The sequence below is a fragment of the Anas platyrhynchos genome, chromosome 11 (assembly GCF_047663525.1).
Source record: "Anas platyrhynchos isolate ZD024472 breed Pekin duck chromosome 11, IASCAAS_PekinDuck_T2T, whole genome shotgun sequence".
NCBI lineage: Eukaryota > Metazoa > Chordata > Aves > Anseriformes > Anatidae > Anas > Anas platyrhynchos.
Window position 1 is genome coordinate 9,868,534 of NC_092597.1, and position 13,573 is coordinate 9,882,106.

A 13,573-nucleotide genomic window follows, 5' to 3' on the forward strand; every position below is an offset into this window, starting at 1 on the left:
GGGCGCTGGAGCCCTCCCGGAGCCCGGCACCGGCCGCAGACGGGGCTGGCGGCGGGGAAAGCCTGCCCTGCCCGCAGGGAGCACGGCCCCAGCATCCCCAAGGAGACAGGCGGCGATGCGCCGTGATGCGGAGCAGGGGACGGCACAGTGCATGGCACAGTACGAGCGGCACGGATAAGCGCCTGCAGAAACGCAGGGAAGGCAGATACCCGAGAGGCAGGGGAAGCATCTCAGTGCGTGGAAAGAACCTTTCTACGGGGGAGGCACTGAAACATTCTCCTAATAAATGGCCCACAGCGGCTCGTCCTTACCTATTTCTCTAACGAGCTCCTAATGCAGGACAGTATTATTCAAACATGATTAGAAGCTACCCAGGTGTACTTACATTCATCGGTCTAGCCAGTCAAGTCCCATTACAGCACGATACTGCCTTAAATCTGCCTGACTTAAAAAATGCCACGAGCACTGTGGTGCAGCAGGATGAACCTAGCAGGTATCTGGTACACAGAGCTGCCTTTGTCACCCTACCTTACGCCAAGCCACTTCTACCGAGAGCACTGCACGCACGGTGAGACACTGCCCAGAGAAGTTACAGCAGCAGATCCGCTCCCCGATGAGCTTTGTGTTCGCAGACATTTATCTGCAGAACATGTTTTAAAGTTGCGAGGCACCGAACAGCACTCTTACAGGACATGTGGGACCGAACCACGTCCCACTGACAGCGCTGCTGGGAGCGTGTCAGGCCCCGCAAAGCGCTGCTGTTACTGGGGGCGGCTGCTGCAGCTGCTCTGCAATTCAGATGCAGCCAGATACCTTGCATGAGAGAGAAGAATGGTGTCTGAATAGATTGTAACGCAGAGTAAACACTGCACTCCGACACAGCAAGTAGTGGCAGACCTATGGCTTGAAAAATGTCACAGTCCATTAGCGCTAGTTGTCTTGTCAGACATTTAACCTTAAGGTACGCAGCATTACATTATTACTGATCTGTATTTATTTCCAGTCCAACTGAAATGAAACCGGTAATCTGGAATGACATCTGATGTGCTAAACGGCCCCGATAATAAGCAGGCGACACAGATTTCGCATTCCTACAAACGCCTTGCAACGGCTGCTTCACAAAGCTGCAGAAGGTTGGTCACCAGACATTTTAAGCGGCAAACACAGCTCTCGCACTTTGAAGGCTGGAAAACGAGTATTACAGAGAGAGAAGAGCACACTTAAAATAGTCCCCGAGTTGCTATCAACATCCCAACTCAGGCCATCTGCTAGCTGCGCTGGGGCTGCACAAACACATCCACTCACACTTTAGCTTTCTTTGACCTCATTGTGGAAATGCAATTCAAAATGAGTTTCCTCCTAATTTACCAAGCGATGGCAATACAGAAAGTGGCACTGGAGTTTCAGGCCCAAACAACACAAGTGGCAAGACAGTGGCGATGTGATGGGCCAGTAATAGCTGGCTTGGTGGCACACGGATGCCAGCGCGGCTTTGCACAGCAGGGTTTTGCCCAAGCTACACAAACGCTTCCTATTTTCCATGAGCTCGCCCTCTGTTGTGCTTGCAAAGTGCTGGGTGAGCACCACCGAGCCGCTGCGATACCGCAAGGTTTTGAGGACAGCGGGCAGCTGCCCCTGGGCCGGGCCTGGGGCCACCCATCCGCGTAAGGGCGGCGGCATCTCGGGGAAGCTTATCGCACACTGCGATGGGTCGTGCAGGCAGGACGGGGCACAGCCTGATGGCCTAACCACAAGCCTCTGTAACAATGTGCAGGAACCAACTGGGTCTAGCAAACTTTGCTAGCTGCGAAGGCAAATTAAAAAAAAAAAAAAAAAAGAAAGCGTGACACTGCTGAGAGAGGAAGGGGAAGCACCTCTGCTGGTTATTATCACTTGTCATCAGGGAAACAGCACTTAACCAGGCACTCCATGCACGCAGAGGACCAAACCTGAAAAGCTGTCCTCCTCCACCTCTTTTACAAGCTGGAGAGCAAAGGAAGAAACTCACCCTCTGAAATTAACCAACAACCACTCTTAACAACTTGTTCAAAGACATCCCCCAGCAGAAGAGATCTGACTGCACTTTATGAAAGATGGTGCTTCTGTCGGCCCAACTCGCAGCATGAGTGGCAACCACTTCTGCAGCTGCTTTTGCATCCCTGCCCAAGTGGAACTGTATCATTAAGCTTAATTCAGGAGGAGTTCTGAGATCTCCTTATCAGTAAAATTCAACATTTGAATAATAAATACAGGGTGTAGCCACCACCTTTCCTCCTTACAGAGCACGGGGGGAAAATGTGCTTAAAAGACAAAAATGTGTCGTGCAATAACCCCCCGGCTGGGGGAGGAACCACGTGGGGCTGTTACCAAGCTGAAGCTGTCAAACCGCTCCAATGTATAGCATCCCCTCCCTCACTGCTGGGTCGCTGCCACATGTACAACTGCATGTAAATCCTCTTGCAGAGAAATGACTGCATGCAGCATTCCTCCCAAACGGATGAAAACTTTATTTCCCGGAAAAGACATGTGGCAAAAAAAACATGTCAAGAAATGGGCCAGGGCCTTCATATTTTTCAGTTTTAACAGTGAAACAGCTTCTTCATTCTGTTAAAACCACCTAGAACTAAATTTTACACATATGTTTTTGCTTTAAAAATGGCTTCAACTGTCAGGATAAATTTATGCAATCATGCATATTTTTATTTTTTAACTTTTCATATGGTTTTAATGAAAGACGTTCTTTAAAATGTTTAGGAAATCTTGTACTGATTCAAATAGATCCTATGGATGTTTGGAAATGTCGAAGCATTTCAAGCACTTGAAACACCTATAAAAATTAGTTTCTTGCCAACATTTTACTAGCTCTTCTGTGGAGTTAAGCTCTGCCAGAAAAAGTAATGACAGCTTCACAATATATGGGTAAAAGCCAGTGATACTGAAGTGTAGACTCTCCAATTGCAGCCCAATCACAAGTCCTACCGTCAGATGAAGCGTGCAGCTCCCAGCTCCTATCACAGGGGTGCAGCTCCAGATGCGATTTTACAGCGCACAGCATGTTCCAGGTGTCGGAATTCTGCACTGGTGCCTTTTGGGCTTCTTACAAAACAATAATTACACCACAAAACCCCGCAGGTGCAGTAGGGTCATAACAGTCCTGTTTACCAAGCACATCTAAAACAAAGTGTAGGAAGACTGCTGCTGTAAGTGATCTTTAAAATATAAAACACAATTCTGTCTGTCCTATTGATACTCACTTTTGAAGGGGTTTGTAATTGCTATACACAACACACACAAAATTACTGCTCCTTAACACATTTCCCCCCTAGATTTAGTGGTATTTTAATCTTCATTTGTTTCCAGCACTCCAAGTAGCACACTGCTGAAGATGAATCTAACTGAGGTTGTCCTCATTAAGTTGCCTCTTTTTCATCTATTTAAAACTGCTACTATGCTGACCCTGCAATCATACTATTTTGCTTCAGACAAAATGCCTTCCTAAATTCTTGCTGAGGAGGTATGCTTTTGCGCAGTGTGCGCCTGGAGCTATACGTCTTAATCAAGCCATTCTATAAACTACCCAACAAGTTTCAATTAAGTACGTTGCTATTCACAACTGTTGAACTGGTTGCTGCACTTTGTTAAACAGCTGCTACAGTTCTGCACCTGGTGAAATTGAGTGTGAAGCTGACAAAATGTTTTGGGATCCATCTAGAAGAAAGGTAAGTCCAAAGTCACTGTCACGATCAGCTGTATATGCTATTACGGGCAGTAAAAGATTGGAGAAATCTAGTGAACTACATTGTCACCCAACTTCCTCTGACCTCGAAATCCCTTGAAAGGATATGCTATTCGCTGCTTTTCAAAATGCAAGAAAACAGCAGTACACGCTGGAATTAAAGTGATTAGAAAAATGAGATTATGGCCAATCACCTGCCACCAATTGCAAATGGGTCTGTAAAATGATAACAAGATTGGCATAAACACATTGAACTGGATTTAGTAACATTTCTGTTTTACCTGAGTACTCTAAAATGTGGTTCTGAAGTGACTAGCATTGCATTTCTGATCACACTGCCACCGAGTCCCTGCTTGATCTCAGGAAGATTCTCATCTACATGGCTTTGAGGTCGTCTTAGATAATGTTATCAAAACATTCTACACTGTCCTGACATTCATGTAATCAAATAGCAAAAATTATTTACAAGTTGATGCATGTACTCCTTTTCATGCACAATCTTACCTGGCTATTTTTGGCCGGTGTTGCTTGCCAAAAGCTGGAGCTATGTATTTATTGTACGTCCCTTCTTGTAGGGACATGTCAATGGATGGTATGAAGATGACTGTCAAGATGCCACATCAAGATGGTGTAGCACAAAGAACAGCAACATTCTGGTTATCCTCAAATACGCAATTGTTAGATTCTTGTTTAAGGATCATCATATAATCATTTTTGTTATAAACAGGCTCTCCAGAGAACTGTCTTTCCATGTAAATCTGAAGAACATCCTAATAGTATTGGAAAGCTTCTTACTCATCTAAAAAAGTCTTTGACCTGTACATTTTTTACTCAAGTTTTACGAGCAACAACTTAGTTTCAAAAAGTATTAGGTCCATTTCCCAAAACATAGTGTGTACAGTCATTTGCAGAAGATTTGCAATGCTGACGGAGGTGCCCTGTTTTCAGGGCATGAAAAGCGAGAAACAGAAAATGAGAACTAACAAGAAGGGTACAAGCCCCCTTGATTTCCCCAGGAAACGTATGACTGACCTGACTATATGCTTCAGGTCTTCAGCTAGTTACACACCAGGGATAAATAACAAACTTTTCCTGATGCACTTTGAATGGATGTTGTTCTATTTACTTAATTTGAGGGTTTATCCTTCTACCCTCTTTTGCATTGTCAAGAATGGCCAAGGATGGAGAAAGACTAGTAGTGAGCAGAGCATCTGATGAATTGAGATGGATTTCTGTCTCTGAATCTTCCTCGCCCACATGTCTCGCCAGACGCAGCATCAGGAAGGAACCTAATGACTTTATTGCCTTTTCCTGATGAATGGTTCAACAGTCAAGATGATAGGGGCATATATATGCATCAGTGGATACTCTGCCTACCTCTGCATGTGCCTAGGGCATTAACAGCACTTTGGCCTCTTGTTTTCCTCTCTGTCTATGGCACACACTCTAACCTCTTCACAAAAAGAATGTTTGGACTGTGTTCATGATAAGAATAACCAGAGAAATATAACAGTCCACAGACAGCTTGTTCTGCTTATAAGCTCTAGAAACTATGCATAAGTCAGAGTTGCCAGAGAACAATGGAAGTAATCTCACTTAAGGAGCTAAAGGGTAAGGATAAGGATGCTTCAAAAATTGAATTTGCCTGGTACCCATTTCCAGATTTAGCCAAATTGATCTGCACTAACCTGTAAGCACACCAGTGCTGACGCTGCTTCAAGTCATGCTCAGTGTCAAAGCTGCCTCCTACACTACACAAGATCAGCAAGCAAATTTTCATTATTTTCAACATACGACTAAGAATCTGAGCTTCACTGGAACAAATAAGTTGTCCTGAGCATTCAGAGAACTAATATGGAAATCATTTTTCTTTCATGGAAAAGCAGAAGCATCTGTCCAGTCAAGCAAACAATGCTTCTGCGTTATGAAATACTCTTTTTATAACTATTGACATTTCAGTCAGTAGTGCCACATGTCAATAGTGGCTTTATTGCTCGCATTTAAAGAAGAGCTTCCAGGATAGGATTCATCCAATTTGACACTGTCTGATCAGCAGCATATTTCCTGCTCCTGTGAGCATATACATTATTTATACAGCTTTGCGCTGGAGAGTATTTGTGCTAGTATGAGAAAAATTAGACGATGCAGCATGTTTTCTGTGTCTCAGTACAAAACAGAAGCTTAGAACCACATACACTTTTCTCAGACAATTCAAGTCGATGTCAGGCCTCTCTCCAGAACTAGTTTTCAAGCCACAGCTTGCGTGGGCTTCTAAGCTTGTCTGGCTCCCTCTTTTAAGCACAGTATTCAACTAGCAGGTCTTAGGTACCTGTGCATGTGGTGTTTTCTCCAGTTCCTCCTCAGGTCAATGCTGAGCTTCAGAACATGAATACTGGCAAATCCAAAGTTCCCTCTGATGATGTACTATAAGATCACTGCTAATTTCTTACATTTCTTACTTCTTAGTATTCTGATGACAGCTGGCAAACTGTTCCCCTCTGCCCCAGTCAGGTGCTATTGTTCTCATGAAACTTATGATCTACTCCAGCAGCCTTCACTCCAGATGTCCTCCCCCATGGAACCATTACGTTCTTAACATTATTAAAAGAAACTTCATGATTTATGATGCTATTAGTACTGTAAGTGACAGCTGCTTACGGCTTTTAGGGCTTCATCTTCAAGTATAACATAAACTTCAATGATAACTGTCAAAACTTAACAAAGCCTCAGCAATTGTTCTTAAACCAACCAACCACTGCATATGCACTTAGAGTGACAAATAAACTACACAAATGATGGTAAAGATCCTGGGCATGAAATCCACGCAGATAATTCCTTTGCATAATTATGATTATCAGACACGATAAAGAGGCACTGTTGAAGGATATTAGTCTTCAGTAGATGCAAAATAAAAAGATGATTCACTCACAAAGGAAGATAATTATTTGAGAGTATTTTTTCTTTTTAAATAATAATCACCCAATTCTGAGAACACCTGCACAACACAATCTTTGGATTTAAAAGAGGGGAGAGCAGTATATTCTAAGCTGATGAATGTGACTACAAAGCAGAGCATATAGGGCAGACCACCTGTAGGGAATGATCTATTACTTCTTATAAAACCTGGTTTTATAGCCTGCATTTGTATTAATTTAGCTCAAGACAGCATTTTTTATCTTATTTCACTTAGAAAAGCAAAACATGTAAAGTAATTAGAAGCCTCATTTTCCATCTTAGTAATTCAATATGAACTACTACCACTTGCTTGATAACAATCATTTTTAACTTGTGATTTAAAACTCATTAGCATAGCCCTGTCTTACAGAAAAGAATCTGCCAAGTGTTTTTCACATAGGCACATCATTTCTGATTATTTCAATTCAATTTTAAAGGATCTTTGACAGGGCTACTGAAAGACTTGTCAAAGAACAGGGAAACATTATGACATTCTTTCCCCATATTCCTTTCCAGACTATGAAATATGAGGGACATTTCTAATAGAATCACGACTAATTTAAGACATAGTTAATCTTTAAGGCTGCTGTAGCTGGAGGGGTTACCTCTAACACATGGCAGCTGTTCTCCAACGCACATCTGTAATCAGGTTCTAACACATACCCCAGTTATTAAACAGAAACTTCTCGACTCCAAAGCAAATGCATTGCAATGCATGTTCTTTACCAGCTATAACAGACACTTGAATTTCAATAGTTTTTTGGTTTTTAAAAATTTATAAAAAAAAAATTAAAAATGTACCAAAAAATTAAAAATGTACCTGATGCTTTCACAAATTCTATTCATTTTTTAGTTGAAGAACAAAGAGTAACTGAATGTAAACTGCCTCCCTAAAATAGTATTTTAGCTTTAGTTCTAAAAAACCTATTTGCGCTCTAGCATGAGTAATTGAAATGGATTTGTACTTTCAGTTAACATACATCATCAGAGCTATTACACATATATATCTGTTAAACAAACCTATTATAGTTACACAATCCACTAAGAGTTGCATGATGGTATAGGTAAAATGTGCTGCATATAGAGGGCCAATCCCTGCCTCCTGTACACGCTGAGAAATCCTATTGAAGACAGCAGGGTTATTCATACTTTCGGGACAAACTGCACTGATGCAGTATGTTGGATCACTGCTCTTCTGGGGACTGTGTATAGAAGAACCAGGTGTTCTGAAATATCTGGGACAGGTGCATTTTGACAGAATGTGAAAATAGAGCAGTCCCTGTGACATCTTCTTGACTCTCCTCAGCAGTATGATACATCTGCTGTACTTCCATACAGCATTGAAGTGAAAAGGACACAAATAGTAAATGGTAGCTGGAGCTAACCTCCTGGAGTGGGGCTGAATCTCAAAAGCTCAGTATTCAAAACCAGGTGTGCTACAGGAACACACATCAATGCGTACAACAGAAAAGACATTTCCAAAAACTAGCAAGTATATGCAGTTACCCTCAATGTTGGGCATTTATCAATGCCTGTGATAAAGACACTATGCTAAAATTCTGCATTATACAATAGATTCAATAGCAAGTATCTTCTAACCATGCTGTAAGGGCTGTCCTATTAAGTGATGGTACCTATATTTAATTTTGGAACTGGGCATTTTTCCATAACGAAAAAAGAAAAAAAAAATGAGCTAATTGTAGGTCCTCAATATCTTTGCATGCTCACACAGTCAGGGTCCTGAAGTCCTCTGGAAAAAAAGGACGGAAATTACACGTATGAACTAGCCTCTAGAGACTCCTCTAGAGATTCCTAGAACTAGCCTAGAGACTCCTCAAAGACCTATCTTTGAGGAGAACTGAGGATTAACAGCTCCCAGGGATTGGGTGCCTTTGTGGTCTGGAGGGCTTCAAGCCCTTCTGGTGAGAAGGCACAACCTCCTCGAAAGAGCCTCCGAGTGGATCTCTGCGGACCCTCCCAACCCACTGTAAGCTTTCAGATATGCGCTGACCTGTTATAGGAAGGAAACAACATTCTGAAGATATTTACTTCTTTCTAACTAATCTGTCCTCCTCTTTTGTTTCATCTGTACAGAAGCTGGCTTTGCCATACTGTGTTCAAAGCTACACAAAAGCATTTTAATGTCTAAAGACGTTTCCCCAGTTTAAGGTTGGTACTCTGGAAAGAGCAATATGCACTTTCACAGTGAGGAGTAAGCACATTATTTTTGCTTTCACAAACTCTAGCCCTTCCTCTTTACTTGTCTAGTGATCCCAAACTGAAAACATGCCAAAACACTGCAATATAAATGCTTCATTGGTTTTGTCAACCAAGTAAGAAAAAAATGTTTTCAAGCAATCAGTCTGTAAGCCTGCAAAGCATTAACAGTATTAAGAAGGAAGAAATACACTGAATTTTTGAATGATAAAATTGAAAGGAAAAATCTATAAAGCCTACTAAAAATAAAATTACCCATCATAAGAACTAAAGCTCAAATCTGGCCCTGAATCCACACAGAATCAGTAGCCTACCTGTATGAAACATTCAGCAGCTGGGGTTCACATTGGGGTTTCAGCCAGCATGGAAACAGTAGGGAGGGCTGTCGTTTCCCTAAGTGAAAAAGATGCTATCTTTGTCAGGGGGACGCTGGAGTCTGTCTCACACTGCTACACCAAATCTTCAAGTCTGACATAACTGCACAGTTTTATGATAAACACTTCGTGCAAAGTAAATAGAGACGAACATACAAGGGCAAAGTTCACTATGTTTATAGAGTTCTTATGGCAGGTGAAAACTTTCAGGCAGTTCGTTACAGGTATTTTTCCTTCTTTAAAGAAACTTTTACTTGTTTACATTACTCATGGGAATGATTCTGTTTCTTTCATATCCAGACACCTAGCTCCCTTCCCTTTCATTTTCTGATGGAGACAGAAGGACAATCTAAGGAAGAACCGGCTTTGCATTAATTGGTCCTATCAGTAACACGGTAATGTCTTGGCTTGTAATTATTTCATTTACCACAATGCCGCACAGGCTACAGTCATCCCAATTTAAAAGACAACATTTAGTCACATTTCACATGCTCGGTGCTGGAGATCTGACAGACTATTGACATGATCCAAAATCCAGCAAAGACAAAAACAAACTTAAAAGGCATGAACAGCAGGATACCTGCACGCTTCCAACTCTGCTAAGAAAGGCAAAAAGTCTCACTAGAGATAGACCTAATTGTCTTCACAACTGATAGATATAAAGCAATAAATAGCAAAGTTTTGGCAAAGGGAACAAGATCCTGCCAATGGTGGACAGAGGGTTTACATGAGTTAGGACTAGGGAAACAGCAATACCGGAGAGTCAAGCTAAATACATCTAGGTCATATTTGAAAGCTTTATCTTGGCTCTTTAAAAGTTATTATTAGTTTACCTACAGGTTATTATTTTTTTCCTTTTCACTAAGACCAATCAACAACAGCATGGATGTTTTACTAATTTATGGTGATTCTAAGTTTTGCTAAAGGGGATGAGTGGGACTGGTGTGTTGTAGTTCCTCCCATTAGTGCCACGTTGTACGTAAGTGCTGCAGGATGCGATACTGTACCGTCTGCACCACATTCCTGGTCACGTAGGTGGCCTTTATGCCTGCGAGAGCTGGGTTTGTAAGCCACGGGTTTTGCAGCTAAGTGATTTTCAAGATCACTACTTGAAAGGCACATGCACAAATGGAGACATCACTGACAACGCCTTATTTCTTCTAGTCTCCCACTGCCTGAGCTACCATTTCTAAACTGTGATTACTGGGCTTGGGGGAGTTTTCTTTCATATCTACGAAACCAATCACCTATTTGTCTAATAGTTCTATCTGTCTAGGTTGGATAGGCAGGAATGAAGGTTTCCCTGAATCAGTGTGGTGTGTGCATCCTTCCGTCTGCAATTTTGATAAGAAATGTGGTGGTATTTCAGCAAAACAGGAAGCTTTTAGAAATCAAAAGAGGCAGCAGAGAGAAAACAAAAGGTTCGCACTGTGTTACCGCAGAAAGTATGGAAAACGCTAGTTTTTTCGAAATGTTTAAACCACAATATTTGTTTCTTTTTTCTCCTGGTTTCAAGCCTGTGCGGCTAAATACAGGCCCTTGTTTGCTGTCTCCGTTAGCATATTTTGTTCAAATATTATATTTATTATAATAAAATAGTTTGAGAGGTAAGACTTGAGATCAGAAACTCAGCAATGGAGCTTATATCTGTTCCACGAGATGTCAGATGGTCTGCAGTGGAACATTTGGAGTGGAATTCAAATAGACCTGAGGTTATAAGAGTTATTCAACAGTGAGTTAATGAGAGCGGTCCTTTATAAAATGGAGAACTACAGAGTGCTTTTATGGAACCGTAGCTTCTTTGAAGAGCATTTACTATGGAAACCAAGTTCTGTGAAAGGATCCAAAATACAAGGGAAACCACAGGTGTGGTGTCTGAACCAGCTTTCTGACCAAGGAAACAAGAATTTTAAAGCGTGGTGGCAGGGGGTGATTGGATAGGAAGATAAAAATCCTTGTTCAACAAAAGCAGTATCTGGTATCCTATCTTGAAGACCGCAGTTTTTAGTGATAAAGTGCAAGCTGTTACACTCCTCCTCCATATGCATTTCCCTGGCTTGAGAATATTTCATTAAAGATGATTTGTAACAAGACTTAGCCATTTAAAGTTTTTTTTCATTCCACATATGGAATTGTAGGCTCTGCTGATCATTTGCCTAGCTGACCTCCTCACAGAGAAGTGTTGGAAACAACATTATAGAGACTGAAAAAGCAGGTCCACCGAGGTCTGGATCTGCCAATGGGCAGGGAAAGTAAAGACTCTGCTGCAACGTGGTACAAAGTCCTGGTGCAAGCACGGGAAATGGCCACAAGGCAAGAAGCCTTAGACTCCTCTCTAAGAAGTCCCAAACTTACAGATCAAACTCCCACAGGCAAACAAATCATTCAAATCCTGATGGATTGGGAAACAGGTATGTGGGGCCATGCTTCCTAAAATCTTTGATAACACCACTGTTTATATGTCTGGAATGTGTTTTCATGCACACACCTGGAAGGTGTTCACTTCCTTTATTCCCTGTATCTACAAAAAAAGAAGCTTCATGCAAAAAGTTTCAATAGGTACAAGGCTATGAACATGCACTAGCCATTTCTGCATTTTATGTTAAGTATGTTGTTAAAATAAGCCTTTTATGAAAAAGGAGGCCACTTAAGAAAACAGTCTATCCGGTTTGTTCACCAGAACTAGACAGAAAGCAAAAGAAAATATATGCTGCTTTACAACTTCTTGTCAACCAGGTAAACTGAAAATGTGCTGAGTTACACATTTCATTATTACATGCCCACACCCAAAGGATGCACAGGGAGTGGAGATGAAGAGAACTACATGTTCCTTCTTCAAATTGCACCTATTATCTAATAAACTAGTAGAAACATTTCCCACAATAATAATATATATAAGCCTCAAAAGCTGTTTATTTGGCAACCTTGATGTATATATTTCATTAAAGCATTAACTGGCATATCACCCAACTAGCCTATTGCAGTGATTTAAGGACAAACAAAACAAGAAACAAACAAAAAAATAGAGCTGTGTTTTGTCCACATTGTAAGCATAGCCAAAAAGTAACATGGGTGGGCATTTTCCTGGTGAAGTTAAGTAACTTTAGAACCACAGACTGTTTACACGAATGACACAGATGAGAGCGTTCGTCTTGTCTTACAATATTGGAAGTGAAGACAACTGGATTCTGTTCTACCACAAACATCAATCAATAGAGCTGCCAACTAAATTCTGATGAAGAAACTAGTTATTGAAAACAGCAAAAGTCGAAGGACTGGCAGAACTGGATGAAATTGGATCACAGATTATGTTTAAAAAGTTAAAAAAAGAATCAGAATGACTTTCCAGTTAAATCAATTGAGTGCAGAAATTAGGAAGAAAAATACATTGCACTTTGAGTTGTCAAAACGTATAATGGCTCCAGTAACTTCAATAAATCTTACCAAACTTCTTCTAGGCCATGCAGAAGTAAGTATTACCTTTTGGACTGCCATTTTATACCTGGTATTACTGCAAACCAAACCTGCAAGCTGTCCATGTAGTTCAGAAACCACTTCCTCTTACACACGATTCGCAGACGACTTCATCATGCACTCAGAAACGGTTATTTTTGATTACATCTAAAATGAGCTGTACCACAGGCCTAAAACTTTGGGTGTTGAGTACTTCATTTGGATATTCTGGAGGAGGGATCTCAAATGCATTTGGCAAGCAAGACTGATAATTATATGCTAGTTTTACTACCCTAATGAAGAACTGCCCAAAGCGCTGTAACTGTTCAAACTGTTTTGAAAAGAGACTTGCTTTGGGAGCATGTAAAAAATCATGTTAAAAATACTCCATTTTTTCTTGCAGCTTAAGCAGGGAAACCAAAACACACAATATTTCTACACACAAAAAAAGCCAGAAGGGACCTTTGTATCATTATGTTTTGTGGTTTCTTTTTGGGTCAGAAATGACCACACTGCCAAAAGCATAGCACATCAATGATTACCCAGACCTATTTATAATTCCCATATGCCAAACAACTGTGACAGAAGGCTCATACCATAAAGTGTCATTTTCTGTATATAAATAATATAGTTTTCTGAAACGATTCCACAAATAGTAGTGCTGCACATCTTCATTAACATCAAAAAACAGGTAAATATGCATTAATGGCAGGTTGTTTTTTTTTTAATAGTGAAGTTTGTAGTTTCTTTATGGCTACATTTAGTGTAGCTGGCCTGATTCAATCTGTGCATGCTTACTGTGTATAACGTTACTATATTTACATTACTAGTATATCCA

At 40.9% G+C, this 13,573-nt stretch overlaps 1 protein-coding gene across 5 annotated transcripts in view; it reads right to left on the bottom strand.

The window, feature by feature from the left end:
- Positions 1 to 13,573, bottom strand: part of RORA (RAR related orphan receptor A) — a 410,146-nt gene that overhangs the window by 74,181 nt on the left and 322,392 nt on the right. The window lies entirely within an intron of this gene.